This window comes from Rhinopithecus roxellana, chromosome 20, assembly GCF_007565055.1.
Source record: "Rhinopithecus roxellana isolate Shanxi Qingling chromosome 20, ASM756505v1, whole genome shotgun sequence".
Classification (NCBI taxonomy): Eukaryota; Metazoa; Chordata; class Mammalia; order Primates; family Cercopithecidae; genus Rhinopithecus; species Rhinopithecus roxellana.
In genome coordinates, this window is record NC_044568.1 from 70330833 (window position 1) to 70346893 (window position 16061).

The 16061-nt window shown below is 51.3% G+C and overlaps 1 protein-coding gene across 10 annotated transcripts in view; it reads right to left on the reverse strand.

Moving 5' to 3' along the window:
• Positions 1-7751, reverse strand: part of FLYWCH1 (FLYWCH-type zinc finger 1) — a 44237-nt gene extending 36486 nt beyond the window's left edge. For 8 of the 10 annotated variants that reach the window (XM_010376103.2, XM_030925358.1, XM_030925360.1 and 5 more), the window contains exons 1-2: positions 7526-7744; positions 5414-5527 (exon numbers count right to left, since the gene is read on the reverse strand). The gene's annotated coding sequence lies outside the window, so the exon portion shown is untranslated. Of the gene's footprint in view, positions 1-5413; positions 5528-7525 lie in introns of all 10 variants that reach the window. The other 2 variants (XM_030925362.1, XM_030925366.1) reach the window with 2 other exon arrangements.
• Positions 7752-16061: the final 8310 nt, after the last annotated feature.

Genomic DNA, 16061 nt, shown 5'->3' on the forward strand with positions numbered 1-16061 from the left:
TGGCCAACATGGCAAAACCCCATCTCTTCTAAAAAAAAAATACAAAAATTAGCTGGGCATGGGGGTGGGCACCTGTAATCCCAGCTACTCCAGAGGGTGAGGCAGGGAGAATTGCTTGAACCCGGGAAGTGGAGGTTGCAGTGGGCCAAGATCGCGCCACTGCACTCCAGCCTGGGCGACAGAGTGAGACTCCGTCTCGCCGGGGGGGAAAGGAAAAAAGACTCCAGATTTTGGGGGGTGGGAAGAGGATCGGGGAAGAGGGAAGAACAAGAATCCAGATTTTTAGCAAATACTCCTGATACTGATAGACTATGAACCAGACTTTGACAAACACTAGAATAGATGCCCTCGAGAAAAAGAAGATTGTGGCTAAAGTGACGAGCCTAAGACACGCATGAGGTTTGCTTTGTCCTGGGCACTAAAACACCTCAAGTATTTTATCTACATCATCTCATTTAATCTTTAATATCATACAGGTTTCCTCATTAATGTTGCATAAAATCGTTAACGGCCGGGCACGGTGGCTCACACCTGTAATCCCAGCACTTTGGGAGGCTGAGGTGGGTGGATCACCTGAGGTCAGGAGTTCGAGACCAGCCTGACTAACATGGCAAAACCCTGTCTCTACTAAAAATACAAAATTAGCTGGGCGTCGTGGTGAGTGCCTGTAATCCCGGCTACTCGGGAGGCTGAGGCAGGAGAATCGCTTGTACCTGTGAGACAGAGGTTGCAGTAAGCCGAGATCCCACCATTTCACTTCAGCCTGGGCAACAAAAGTGGAACTCCGTCTCAAAAAAAAAAAAATTTGGACATGTAATCCTTGCACTTTGGAAGGCCGAGGCAGGTGGATCACCTGAGGCCAGGAGCTGGAGACCAGTCAGGCCAATATGGCAAAACCCCATCTCTACTGAAAAAACAAAAACTAGCCGGGTGCGGTGGCTCACACCTGTAATCCCAGCACTTTGGGAGGCCAAGGCAGGTGGATCACGAGGTCAGAAGTTCAAGACCAGCCTGGCCAACGTGGTGAAACCCCGTCTCTACTAAAAATACAAAAACATTAGCTGGGCGTGGTGGTGGGCGCTTGTAATCCCTGCTACTCGGGAGGCCGAGGCTGCAGTGAGCAGAGATCATGCCACTGCACTCCAACCTGGGCAACAGAACGAGACTCTGTTTCCAAAAAAAAAAAAAAAAAAGAAAAAAAAAAAAACTAGCTGGGCATGGTGGCACATGCCTATAACCCCAGCTACTCAGGAGGCTGAGGGAGAAAAATCGCTTGTACCCGGGAGGTAGAAGTTACAGTGAGTGGAGATCCCACCACTGCACTCCAGTCTGGGTAACAAGAGCCAAACTCTGTTGCAAAAAAAAAAAAAAAATTTTAACATGCTTACTTTGTATCATTGGGAAAGTCATGGCTTCCTTTTTTCCTTTTTCTTTTTTTTTTTCTTTTTTTTGAGACAGAGTTTCACTCTTTCACCCAGGCTGGAATGCAGTGGCATGATCTCAGCTCACTGCAACCTCCACTTTCTGGTTTCAAGCGATTCTCCTGCCTCAGCTTCCCAAGTAGCTGGGATTACAGGTGTGCGCTACCACGCCTGGCTAATTTTTGTATTTTTTCAGTAGAGACAGGGTTTCACCATGTTGTCCAGGCTGGTCTCGAACTCCCGACCTCATGATCCACCCATCTCAGCCTCCCAAAGTGCTGCGATTACAGGCGTGAGCCACCACGCCTGGCTGATTTCCTCTTTTTTGAAAGTATCAGCAATTTAACAAGTTTCAGGAATCTCAGGGGTATTGTGGGGAACCTTAAGAAGAGAGGAATTTGCCCAAATTTTAAGTACTACAGGTAAAATCTCATGGAGAAGGCATCTTCGGCTTGCCTTCTGTGTCTCAGGACATCAAACAACAGATTATTTATTTATTTTTTTGAGACAGAGTCTTGCTCTGTCCCCCAGACTGCAGTGCAGTGGCACGACCTTGGCTCACTGCAAGCTCCGCCTCCCGGGTTCACGTCATTCTCCTGCCTCAGCCTCTCCAGTAGCTGGGACTACAGGCGCCCGCCACAACGTCTGGCTAATGTTTTGTATTTTGTTAGTAGAGATGGGGTTTCACCACGTTAGCCAGGATGGTCTCGATCTCCTGACCTCGTGATCTGCCCGCCTTGGCCTCCCAAAGTGCTGGGATTACAGGCGTGAGCCACCGCGCCCAGCCTCTTTTCTCATTTTGAGATGGAGTCCCACTCTGTTGCCCAGGCTGGAGTACAGTGGCATGATCTCAGCTCACTGCAACCTCCACCTCCCAGGTTAAGTAATTCTCCTGCCTCAGCCTCCTGAGTAGCTGGGATTACAGGCACGCACCACCACGCCCAGCTAATTTTTGTTTTTAGTAGAGACGAGGTTTCACCATGTTGGCCAGGCTGGTCTCGAACTTCTGACCTCAAGTGACTGGCCCGTCTTCGCCTCCCAAAATGCTGAGATTACAGGTGTGAGCCACGGCACCTGGCCGAAACAACAGACTTTCAAAAGTCTAAGGTTCCTTATGGAGACTTCCAGCAAGGCAAACTCAGGTGGGCTTATCTGGTAAATGAGTACTACATAATCAGGCCAAATCTAATGAGATCAGCCTTATAATCAAAAATACGTTTCCTTGGCCAGGCACAGTGGCTCACATAATCCCAGGACTTTGGGAGGCTGAGGCAGGAGGATCACTTGAGGTCAGGAGTTTGAGACCAGCCTGGCTAACTTGGTGAAACCCCTTCTCCACTAAAAATACAAAAATTAGAACTAAAAAAAAAAAATACAAAAATTAGCTGAGTGTGGTGGTGTGTGCCTGTAATCCCAACTACTTGGGAGGCTGAGGCAGGAGAATTGCTTGAACCCGGGAGGCGGAGGTTGCAGTGAGCTAAGATCACACAACCACACTCCAGCTTAGGTGACAGAGTGAGACTCCGTCTCCAAAAAAAAAAAAAAAAAAAAATTTCCTTGATTATGAGATCAAAAGAAAAATGTGTGCTTCAGTGGAAAATGACACATTGTTTAGAACACATCTTTCCAGATTATCTTATTCTCCTCTTTGAGCTATTTGTACAACTCTGTAAATTTTGAACAGCTGAGAAAAATGCAAAGTAATTCTAGTATATAGGAGACAGGGTCTAGCTCTGTTGCCCAGGCGGGAGTGCAGTGGTGCAATCATGGCTCACTACAGACTCAAACACCCAGGCTCAAGCGATCCTCCCACCTCGACCTCCTAAAGTGCTGAGACTACAGGTGTGAGCCACCAGGCCTGGCTTCTCCTTTTCTTTTTCTTTTTTTTTTTTTTTGAGACGGAGTCTCCCTCTGTCACCCAGGCTGGAGTGCTGTGGCCGGATCTCAGCTCACTGCAAGCTCCGCCTCCCGGGTTCACGCCATTCTACTGCCTCAGCCTCCTGAGTAGCTGGGACTACAGGCGCCGCCACCTCGCCCGGCTAGTTTTTTGTAGTTTTTACTAGAGACGGGGGTTTCACCATGTTAGCCAGGATGGTCTCGATCTCCTGACCTCGTGATGCGCCCATCTCGGCCTCCCAAAGTGCTGGGATTACAGGGTTGAGCCACCACGCCCGGCCTCTCTTTTTCTATTTAAATAAATACGGCCAGGCGCAGTGGCTCACACCTGTAATCCCAACACTTTGGGGGGCCAAAGTGGGCAGATCCCGAGGTCAGGAGATCGAGACCATCTTGGTGAACACGGTGAAACCCCGTCTCTACTACAAATACAAAAAAATTAGCCGGCCATGGTGGTGGACACCTGTAGTCCCAGCTACTTGGGAGGCTGAGGCAGGAGAATGGCGTGACCTTGGGAGGCAGAGCTTGCAGTGAGCTGAGATCGCGCCACTGCACTGCACTGGGCAACAGAGCAAGACTCTGTCTCAACAAATAAATAAAATAAATACAGACATGTAAATAAATTCCCCCATTGTGGAAGAGGCCAGTTTTGCCTCCGTTTGCACATTCACTTCAACATTCCTGATCTAGAATCTTCCAGATTATTCTTTGGATTCTCTCTCTTTTTTTTTTTTTCCCCATCACAAAGTCTTCTTCTGTCTCCCAGGCTGGAGAGCAGTGGCTAGATCTCAGCTCACTGCAACCTCCAATTTCTGGGCTCAAGTCATTCTCTTGCCTGTGCCTCCCGTGATCTGCCCACCTTGGCTTCTCAAAGTGCTGGGATTACAAGCGTGAGCCACCACAATCAGCCCATGTAATTTTAAAAATTGCTGACTGGAACCTAATGATTTTAATACCAATGACTAAGCAGTTTGAAAAACAGTGCCCTAGACCAAAACAAAGGAAATAAAACTCTTTTATACTCATATAAAACAAACACATGTTAAAGATTTCACTTATTGTTAAAGAGCCAGTAAGCTGGAGCTCGGGAGTTCGAGACTAGCCTGGCCAACATGGTGAAACCCTATCTCTACTAAAAATACAAAAAAATTAGCTGGGCGTGGTGCGTGCCTGTAATCCCAGCTGCTCAGGAGGCTGAGGCAGAATTGATTGAACCTACCTGGGAGATGGAGGTTGCAGTGAGCCAAGATCGTACCACTGCACTCCAGCCTAGGCAACAAAATGAGACTCTGTCTCAGGAAAAAAAAAAAAAAAAGAAATTTTCAGTGCATGTAACAAAAAATGAGTATATTTTATGAAACTTTTGTTACTGTAAGTGCATTTTATTTTTTTTTATAGTGGATACTCGTTGTTTTGCGGTAGATACAGGGGCCCTAATGTGTTTCTTTTGTGATGTTCAATCTTCATTCAGTACAAATTTTTTTTTTTTTTATACAGTCTCACTCTGTCACCCAGGCTGGAGTGAAGTGGCTCGATCTCGGCTCACTGCAACCTCTGCTTTCTGAGTTCAAGCAATTCTGCTCCTCAGGCTCCTGCGTAGCTGGGATTACAGGCACCCACCACCACGCCCAACTACATTTTTTGTATTTTTAGTAGAGACAGGGTTTCACCATGTTAGCCAGACTGGTCTCAAACTCCTGACCTCTGGTGATCTGCCCACCTTAGCCTCCCAAAGTGCTGGGATTACAGATGTGAACCACCATGCCTGGCCGCACTCAGTACAGATTTCTTAAGCGAATGGAGCACGGGCCGGCAGATGTGCACGGAAAGCTCCAAAGTCTCAGTTTACGGTGTATCACTCTCATCCTCTTTCCCCATCTCCCAGAAATGTGGGTGCGGAGCAATTTGTGTGCAATGCCAGATGGCCTGCTGGGACACTGTGGTCCTGCCGGTGGCCCCAAGGGCTCAGTGTAGACCTAAGGGTCACATGTCAGCAACTGTCAGGTGTCTCTCAGACACCAACAGGTCCAAACTCTAATCAGTAAGGCTGGAAAACCAGAAGCCTCTGTTGGCAGCTGAAGGAACAACAGAATTACCTTTACACGTGAGTGAGAGACGCCACCATCATCTCCCACACCTGGGTCACGGCGCTGGCTTGCTGGGCAGGAGACCCCGGGGGAAATCCCGTAACTTCTCTGGGCTGGTTTCACCTGTGAAGAAAGAAAAGTGGCAAATGAAATACCGCAAGCGAAATTATTCCATGAACTGTCGAGTGTTACACAAGAACAAGGCATTCTGTATCCAGGTGCAGCAGGGGTGCTGAGGGATAGGAGTGGGAAGGGGGAAGGCGCTTTGTTTAAAAAGCTTCTGAATGGGCTGGTGGCAAGGTGGCTCACACCTGTCATCTCAGTGGTTTGAAAGGCTCAGGTGAGAGAATTGTTTGAGACCAGGATTTCGAGACCACCCCTCCACACACCATTTCTACAAAATTAAAAAAAAAAAAGCGCTCCTAGATGACTCCAATGTCTACCCACCTCCCACCTACCCACAACTGAGCCATGAGCATTGGAGGTGCACTTTCCTTGGACATGAACCCCTATGGTGATAGCACACACTCAGTGGGTGCACACAGACCTTCCTCCTGGAGAGGATGAAGGTGGCAGAGATGCCCAGATAAGTAAAATTTACTCAAAATGAGCTTCACAATCTCAGCACTGTCGGCATTTTGGGCCGGATGATTAGGCTGTGGGAGGCTGTACTGTTCAGCGTGGGGTGTTCAGCAGCATCCCCAGTCCCTACCTGCCAGATCCTAGTGTCATGCCCTACCACACATTGTGACCATCAACATTGCAGAATGTTTCCTGGGGTGCAAAATTGCCCGAAAGCCACAGCTCCAAAGCAACTTAGAAATCAGAGGGCACAGAAAGGGAGAGCTTGGCCAATGAGACCCCCCCCCAGCCGGGTATTCCCCAATCACCCTCCGTCATAATCTTAGCTAAGTTTATTTACTCCTTCCCATAGCTTAATCCGTCCTCAAATCTCTCTCCCTTTATGGCTGATATACCTATCTTCCCTCTCCTTTCCATTCCCACCACCTCAGGACATCATCAACCTCTTTAGCCCAAGCCAAAGCCTCTGAACGATCTTGCCAGCTGTGGCAAGCAGCCACTCCAATTCTCCATATAGGGTGCTGACAGGCCACTCTTCCTAAAGCTTAACTTTCAGACTGTCTCTCCCGAGTGAAATCATCTCCATCTCCAGCTTTAGTGCATCATCAGGTGGGTGTCATAAACGCTCCGCAATGTAGCCCCAACCTCAGCCTTGTTCCTTCCACACGTCCCGCCAGTAGCATTTGGGAGAGGAACAAGAGAAACATGATAGAATCACACGAGAAAATCTAGATCAAGCCCTGGAAATCATATTGGCCCTGGAAAGCAGAAATATGAAAATAAAAATAAGCCGTTTCTTTGGAATTGGAGTTTGCACATGATTATCTGACTATGGAAGTTCAATTTCCTCCCAGTACAAGGAATAAAGGGAACAACGGGCAGGATTTAGAGCGAGGGTTTCAACTACGTCAGACCCGTTATGTGCAGGCTCCATGGGTTAGCCGCGGCCTTTTGGAACCGGGTGGAAGAAAATGGAACGGAATTGAATCCGAACAGATCCAGCTGCGTCATGTGAGCTTAAACAAGCGTCTCCCTTTAAACTTGTGCTTCAGTCATCCAGACCCACAGGCGCAGAGTACACGCGTAAAAGGCATTTCTCAGTGTCGGCTGTGGGTCAGCAAAGTTCGAAAGCCGTCACCGCAGATCTATAGAGTCAGAAGCCGGAGCGGGGTGCGTCCAGACCCGCAAAAGTGCAAGGTCACTGGGACCGCCCGAGCTGCAACCGTGGGACGGGGCTGGTGCTGCGGGTTCAGGAAGGCAGTGCTGGGCGGGGCGGACACCGCCAGGGAACGGAGGGCGAGTGCTGGGGTCCTTGATGTGGGGGTGTCGGGCTTAGGCCAGGGGACGGGGGTGGGGTGAGGAAGGAGGGACGAGGAGCAAGAAGGGAATCGCTGGACACCCCACAGGAGGCGGCTGAGCGCCGAGACGCAGACCCCTCCCCAGCACCCGCAGCCCTCGGGACCCCTGGGAGAGCCGGGCCGGGGGCGCGTCCACGCCGGGGACGCGGGACTCTCCCGGCCCGCAGGGGCCCGTCCTCACCGACGGCAGCGGGGCCCTCCCTCTCCGGCGACAGCGCCGCGGCGGGTCCCTCAGCCTCTGCCGCTGCAGCAGCGGGGGTCGACCTCGCGGCCCAGGCAGTCGCCGCCACCCCGACCCCGGCGCCCGCTCCCAGCCCCGACCTGCCCCTCAGGAGCGAGCCCCGTGACCGCGCGCGCGACCCCGCCGGGGAGCCGGCCTTGCGGAACGCCCAGGCGGGCTCCTTCCGAGCATGCGCAGCAAGAACGCACGGCCCGTTCCTCAGGTAAACCCGCTCCTCCGGGTCTTCCCTGCGCGTCGCCGAGCCGCAGGCCTGACCTATCAGCGCATGGGGGCGGGGACATAACTCACTGAAAAGGCGGGGCCATCCCGAGATTTGACGGCGGCGTCCAGGGGCGGAGCTAGGATGGCGGTGCTGGAGGGGACGCTCTTGGCATAAAGGGGCTGGAGTAGGGGGCGCTTAATTGAGACCCCAGGACGGTCCCCAGGATCTGAGGCTGCCCGCAGGAAGCGGAGCGCTTGATGAGATGCACCCTTGGGTCTGTCAGTTTCCTGAGCCCGTGGAAAGGCGATTCTCATGCATCTCATCGACCCCCCCAGTGACCCTACCCCAGAGTGGAGCCAGTGTGATATTCAAATAAACAGCGATAGCAACGGATTATAACCTTGACTAAGATACGAGTCCAAACCGAAGGAAATAAGTCAATGGGGGAGAAGGGACAGTTCTTTCTTACATCAGAAAGCCAACAACAACAAAAAAACCTGGGCCGGGGGCGGTGGCTCACGCCTGTAATCCCAGCACTTTGGGAGGCCGAGGCGGGTGGATCACCTGAGGTCAGTAGTTCAAGAGCAGCCTGGTCAACATGGTGAAACCCCGTTTCTACTAAAAATACAAACATTAGCCGGGTGTGTTGGCAGGCGCCTGTAATCCCAGCTACTCGGGAGGCTGAGGCACGAGAATCACTTGAAGCCGGGAGGCGGAGGTTGCAGTGAGCTGAGATGGCGCCACTGCACTCCAGCCTGGGCGACAGTGAGACTGTGTCAAAAAAAAAAAAATCAAAAAGCAGAAAAATATTACATAGTATTACAAAGGCTGCATGACGTGTGATGTAACACATTGAATGTAGAAGCAGGTATGACAGCCAGTAGTCTTCTTTTAAGCCAGCAACAAAGATATTTGCAAAAATGTAAAAACTATGTCACTGTTCTCTCTAAATTTCTTTGGAAAAATATTGTAGTTTCCCATAAAACTATGTTAACAATCAGTTTACTGTTGTTTTTTTTTTTAAGTAAGAGCTTTATTGAAATATAATTCACATACCATACATTTCTCCCATTTAAAGTGTACACTTAAATGATATTTAGTATAATCACAGAGTTGTGCAAGCAGCACCATAGTCAGTTTTAAAACCATTGATCACTCCAAGAAGAAACCTTTAGCCATCACCCTCCAATTTGCTAATCACCCCAGCCCTAAGTAATATGATCTATTTTTTGTCTTTATAGATTTGCGTATTCTGCGTATTTCGTATAAATGAAATCATGCAACAAATATGTGGTCTCTTGTGATTGACTTCTTTCACCTAGCCTTAGCATAGCACCTTCAAAGTTCATCCATGTTGGCCAGGTACAATGACTCGTGCTTGTAATCCCAGCAACTTGGGAAGCTGAGACAGGAGCATTGTTTGAGACCAGGAGTTTGAGACCAGCCTAGGCAACATAGTGAGACTCTTTCTCTACAGAAAAAAAAAAAAAAAAAAAAAAAGAGGAACAAGAAAAAATTAACTGGATGTGGTGATGTGCTGTAGTCCTAGCTACTCAGGAGGCTGAGGTGGAAGGATCACTTGAGCTTCGGAGTTTGAGGATGCAGTGAGCTGCGCTCATGCTACTGCACTCCAGGCTGGGCGACTGAGCAAGACCCTGTTTAAAAAAAAAAAAAAAAAAGTAGCAGAACTTAATTACTTTTTTTTTTTCTTCTTGAGATGGAGTCTTGCTCTGTCGCCCAGGCTGGAGTGCGGTGGCATAATCTCAGCTCACTACAACCTCCACCTCCCGGGTTCAAGCGATTCTCCTGCCTCAGTCTCCTGTGCAACTGGGATTACAGGCACTTGCCACTACGCCCAGCTTTTTTTGAGAGGAGTGTGACTGCCACACCCAGGCTGGAGTACAATGGTGCTATGTCGGCTAACTGCAACTTTTGCTTTCCAGGTTCAAGCGATTCTCCTGCCTCAGCTTCCCCAGTAGCTGGGACTACATGCCTGCGCCACCATGCCTGGCTGATTTTTGTATTTTTAGGAGAGACGGGGTTCAACCATGTTGTCCAGGCTGGTCTCGAACTCCTGACCTCAGGTGATCTGCCCGACTTGGTCTTCCAAAGTGCTGGGATTACAGGCATGAGCCGCCATGCCTGGCCGGGATGCTGTTTTTGTTTCTTTGTTTTGTTTTTGAGACAGAATCTCCCTCTGTCGTCCAGGTTGGAGGGCAGTGGTGAGATCACAGTTCACTGCAGCCTCAATCAAACTCTTGGGTTCCATTGATCCTCTTGCCTCAGCCTCCAAAGTAGCTGGCACTACAGGTACACAACACAGCACCCTGCTAATTTTTGTATTTTTTTGTAGAAACGGGGTTTCTTTATCCTGCCCAGGCTGGTGTTACACTCCTAGGCTCAAGTTATTCACCCACCGCAGCCTCCCAAAGTGCTAGCAAGTGCGCCCTACCTTTGGCACCCTTGTTGACAACCAATTGATCATAAATGTGGTTTGTTTCTAGGTTCTTGATTCTATTCCATTGATGTATCTATTATTTATTTAGAAACGAAGTCTTGCTCTTCTTGCCCAGGTTAGAGTGCAATGGTACGATCTTGGCTCACTGCAATCTCCACCTCCTGGGTTCAAGTGATTCTCCTGCCCCAGCATCCCAAGTAGCTGGGATTACAGGCACCCGCCACCAGGCCCAGCTAAATTTTTGTATTTTTAGTAAAGACAGGGTTTCGCCATGTTGGCCAGGCTGGTCTCGAACTCCTGACCTCAGATGATCTGCCCTCTGGGCCTCCCAAAGTGCTGGGATTACAGGCGTGAGCCACCACGCCCTGCCATGTATCTATTATTATTATTATTATTTACTTTTTGAGTCAGAGTCTTGCTCTGTCGCCCAGGCTGGAGTGCAGTGGCGGGATCTCGGCTCACTGCAACCTCTGCCTCCCGGATTTTCCTGCCTCACCCTCCCCGGTAGCTGGGATTACAGCTGCACACCATCACGCCCGGCTAATTTTTGTATTTTTAATAGAGACGGGGTTTCATGTTGGGCAGGCTGCTCTCGAACTCCTGACCTCAAGTGATCTGCCCGCTTGGCTTCCCAAAGTGCTGGTATCATAGGCGTGAGCCACCGTGTCAGGCCAGATGTATCTATTATTATGCTAGTACCACACTGTCTTGATTGTTGTTGCTTTGTAAGTTTTGAAATCCGAGAGTGTGAGTCCTCCAACTTTGTTCTTCTTTTTTTTTTTTTTGAGACGGAGTCTCGCTCTGTCGCCCAGGCTGGAGTGCAGTGGCCGGATCTCAGCTCACTGCAAGCTCTGCCTCCCGGGTTTATGCCATTCTCCTGCCTCAGCCTCCCGAGTAGCTGGGACTACAGGCGCCCGTCACCTCGCCCGGCTAGTTTTTTTGTATTTTTTAGTAGAGACGGGGTTTCACCGTGTTAGCCAGGATGGTCTCGATCTCCAGACCTCGTGATCCGCCCGTCTCGGCCTCCCAAAGTGCTGGGATTACAGGCTTGAGCCACCGCGCCCGGCCTTTTTTTTTTTTTTTTTTGAGACGGAGTCTTGCTCTGCCACCCAGGCTGGAGTGCAGTGGCCGGATCTCAGCTCACTGCAAGCTCCGCCTCCCGGGTTTACGCCATTCTCCTGCCTCAGCCTCCGGAGTAGCTGGGACTACAGGCGCCCGCCTCGTCGCCCGGCTAGTTTTTTGTATTTTTAAGTAGAGACGGGGTTTCACTGTATTAGCCAGGATGGTCTCGAACTCCTGACCTCGTGATCCGCCCGTCTTGGCCTCCCAAAGTTTTTTTTTTTTTTTAATAGAATCTTGCTCTGTCATCAGGCTGGAGTGCAGTGGTGCGATCTCGGCTCACTGCAACCTCCGACTCCCTGGTTCAAGCAATTATCCTGGCTCAGCCTCCCAAGTAGCTGGGCTTAAAGGTACGTGCCACCACGCCCAGCTAATTTTTGTATTTTTAGTAGAGATGGGGTTTCACCACGTTGGCCAGGATGGTCTCCTGACCTCAGGTGATCCACCTGCCTCGACCTCCCAAAGTGCTAGGATTACAAGGCATGAACCACTGCGATCTGCCTGTTACTCCTTTTCAATATTCTTTTGCCACCTCTGGGCCTCTTGAGTTTCCAGTTGTCATCTTTCTTGTCAATCTTTGTGAAAATGAATCACTACCTTTAATTTTACATCATTGAGACCACTGCAATTATTATTATTGTAATTATTTTGAGGCGGAGTCTCGCTTTGTTGCCCAGGCTGGAGGGCAATGGTGCGATCTCGGCACACTGCAAACTCTGCCTCCGGGTTCAAGCGATTCTTCCGCCTTAGGCTCCCAAGTAGCTGGGATTACAGGTGTGCACCACCGCCACGGCTAATTTATTTATTTATTTATTTTTATTTTTTATTTTTTGTGAGACGAAGTTTCGCTCTTCTTGCCTAGGCTGGAGTGCAATGGCGTGATCTCGGCTCACTGCAACCTCCGCCTCCTGGATTCAAGCGATTCTCCTGCCTCAGCCTCCCGAGTTGCTGGGATTACAGGCATGCGCCACCATGCCCGGCTAGTTTTGTATTTTTAGCAGAGACGGGGTTTCTCCATGTTGGTCAGGCTGTTCTTGAACTTCCGACCTCAAGTGATCCGCCCGCCTTGGCCTCCCAAAGTACTGAGATTACAGGCGTAAGCCACCCCACCCGGTCTTAATTTTAATTTCAATTTTTACTAGAGACGTAGTCTCCCTATTCCCCAGGCTGGTCTCAAACTCCTGAGCTCAAGCCATTCTCTCGCCTTGGCCTCCCGAAGCACTGGGAAACAGACGTGAGACACCCCAGTCAGCCTCCTTTTGGGATTCTTGCAACTTTTCTGTAGGTGAGAAATTATGTCAAAGTAGAAGCTGGACAAAGGAAATACTCCCTTCATCCCCTGAGCACTCCACGAGGTGAAAGCTTCCTTTTCCCATTGGTCCAGCCCCGCCCATTGGTTCAGCCCCGCCCTACACCCATTGGTTCCGCTCTCTTCTATTGGCTCAACCCCCCTTTGGCCCCACCCCGCCCATTGGTTCAGCCCCCATCCATTGATGTCCAGCACTCTCCCATTGGTCCAGGCCCTGCACCATAGGCTCACCCCTTGCCCATTGATTCGGTCCCCGCCCATTGGTCCCACCCCCACCCACGGGCCCCGCCCTCCCCACTGCCCCTCCCTGGCCCACCGTGCGCCATTCTCCAGCAATAAGAATACACTTGGCATTCTCCAGCAACGCGGTGCGGTACCGGATTGACTCCAAGCGCTAGAAGCCGCGGGGTCCTGGTTGCTGTTTTCCTGTGATGCTTGGCGGCGGCGGCCAGAGCGGCCCCAGCACCGCTCCCTGGGCTCACTGCGGTTCTCCTATCATCCCGGGGTCGTCCCGATCCGCCCACACCCTTCTCCCCACCCGAGCCTCCCTCTGGCTGCGCGTCATCGGCTGGCTCACGGAGGCCGCTGCTCCACCCTGGGAGACCCCGCGCCCCCGCCTCACGGCCTGCCCGCCTCCTCTCGCTCTAAAGCAGCCGCTGGAAGAGCCCCAGGTCTGGCAGGTCCATGTCGAGGTGCCCTGGGCTCCCGCACGACCCACGGCCTCCTGCGTCCCGCACCTCTTGTGTCCTGCAGCCGCCCGCGTCCTCTCTGGGAGCCCTTCCTTCCCTGAGTCTGTCCACATCCCCTGCGGTTCCTCTCAAATCCGCGCCCCCCAATTCCGGAACCTCGGCTCTTCCGCGCGCTCTTCGTCCCCGCCTCCCCAGCCCCCAGTTGTCCTCCGCGTTCTGTATCCCCCTGCATCACACCGCTCCCTCTCTCCCTGCCCTCCGCACTGGGACCTTCAGGGACCAAAATCGTCCAAGATGCCTTTCCTGGTGTCGAGCACGGGGACGCCGTGTGTCCGAGTCGGGCGCCTTTCGGCGGAGGCGGGACGGGAGGAGGGGCTGCGGCTTGTGCCCTGGGCCGCGACAGTGTGGACCCCGTGGTAATTCTCCAATGGCTGCCACCCGCAGTGTCAACACACAGGTCCCCTCCATCCCTCCCAGTCGCCCACCTCCTATCCCTGCAGAAGGCACCTTAGAGCCGGTGTCTGGGCCTTAAGGAGCCCGGGTGGGGGTCAGGCGAGTGGGCTGAGCGGGACGGAGGCTGCGGGGAGGAACGGCAGTCTTGGCTGCCGGCACTGCCTGGGTCCTGGGGAGGCTGCTGGGCGGCCGCTGAGTCCGCGCGCATCCTCCCCTGGCCGCCAGGAGCATCGGCCAGAATGTCTCCACGTTCGGCCCTGAACCCGGATGAGGCCCTGCCCGGCGCTCACTGCTGTCCAAGGAAAATGAGACCTCGAGGTGAAAAGCGCAGAGGCTGTGCACGCAAGGGCCAAGCGGAGGATGCGTTATTACTGTTTTCTTCTTGATGATAAAACCGGGTGTTGACAAATTGCCGGAGAGTTCGGCATTCACAGGCCGTGGGTTGAATGTAACTTGCATCCTTCCAGTGCAGCAATCTCACTTCTAGAACTCTGTCCTAGGAACATAACAAGGCTATTTCAGGATTGCTTACAACCTGGAAGCAACTGGGATGTGTCTGGCCATAGGAGCTGGTGGATTTCACGCATCCCTGCAGTGGGCATCAAGCAGCAAAAAGGATGTGCAGCATTCATACGAGGGAAGACATTTGTAACTCATTATGAAAAAATGTGTGGGTCGGGCGTGGTGGCTCATACCTGTAATCCCAGCACTTTGGGTGGTCGAGGCGGGCAGATCACTTGAGGTCAGGAGTTCAAGACCAGCCTGGCCAACATGGCGAAACCCCGTCTCTACTAAAAACACAAAAATTACCCAGGCATGGTGGCGTGCCCCTGTAGTCTCAGTTACTCGGGAGGCTGAGGCAGGAGAATCACTTGAACCCGGGAGGCAGAGGTTGCAGTGAGCTGAGATCTCCCCACTGCACTCCAGCCTGGGCGACAGAGCGAGACTGTCTCAACAACAAGTGTGGCATCACCTTGATTTTCTGAAAATAGAAAAATTGAAAAAATATATATTTTCTGGCCGGGCACAGTGGCTCATGCCTGTAATCTTAGCACTTTGGGAGGCTGAGGCAGGCGGATCACCTGAGGTCGGGAGTTCGAGACCAGCCTGACCAACATGGAGAAACCCTGTCTCTACTAAAAATGCAAAATTAGCCGGGTGTGGTGGTGCACGCATGTATGTACTTGAGAGACTCAGGCAGGACAATCACTTGGACCCAGAAGGCAGAGGTTGCCGTGAGCCAAGATCGCACCACTGCACTCCAGCCTGGGCAACAAGAGTGAAACTCTAGCTAAAAAAAAAAAAAATGTTTATATATATATACACACACACACACATATATTTTTTAAAAATTTACCTCTAAGTAGTGGAATTACTGGAGGTAATTTGTAATTTTTCTCTCTTTTAAAATTAAAATTAATGACATCTACACTCAGCAACCACACATATGGGAGGGGTGCACCGTTCTTGGAGCTACTGCAATACCAGGTCAATGCGTGGAGTGAACTGAGTAAGCTCTTACTGCAATCCCCTGCTCCAAAAATCCACTTTATATACATTTTTTTAGACGGGGTCTCACCATGTCACCCAAGCTGGAGCTCAGTGGTGCCATCATGGCTCACTGCAGCCTTGACTTCCTGGGCTCAAGCGATCCTCCAGCCTCAGCCTCTTGAGTAGCTGCATTGTAGGTGAGCTCAGGTGATCCTCCTGGCTCAGCTTCCCCAGTAGCTGGGACTACAGGCACACACCACCACACCTGGCTAATTTTTGTATTTGTTTTGTAGAGTCAGGGTCTCACTATGTTGCCCAGGCTGGTCCCCACTGGGTTGGCCTCTGTCATATATCCCAGGGCACCGGGCTTGCACCTGTAATCCCAGCACTTTGGCAGGCCGAGATGGGAAGATCGCTTGAGCCCAAGAGTTTGAGACCAGCCTGGCCAACACAGCGAGACCCCATATCCTCAAAAACTCAAAAAAGTAGCCAAGCCTGCCTGTAGTCTCAGCTGCTCAGGAGGCTGAGGTGGGAGGATGATTGCTTGAGCCTGGAAGGTCTGCTGCACTCCAGCCTGGGCAACAGAGCAGATCCCGGTCCCTGTCTCAAAAAAATAAAAAAATAATAAAGAACAGAAGGAGAGGGGCTCCAGGATATGGGTGGCAAAAAAAGGCAACATGGGGTCCTAACCTGGCCATTTTTGTCCTCACTGCTCACTGGGATGTCATGTGGATGACGCTGGGTGATGTCATGGA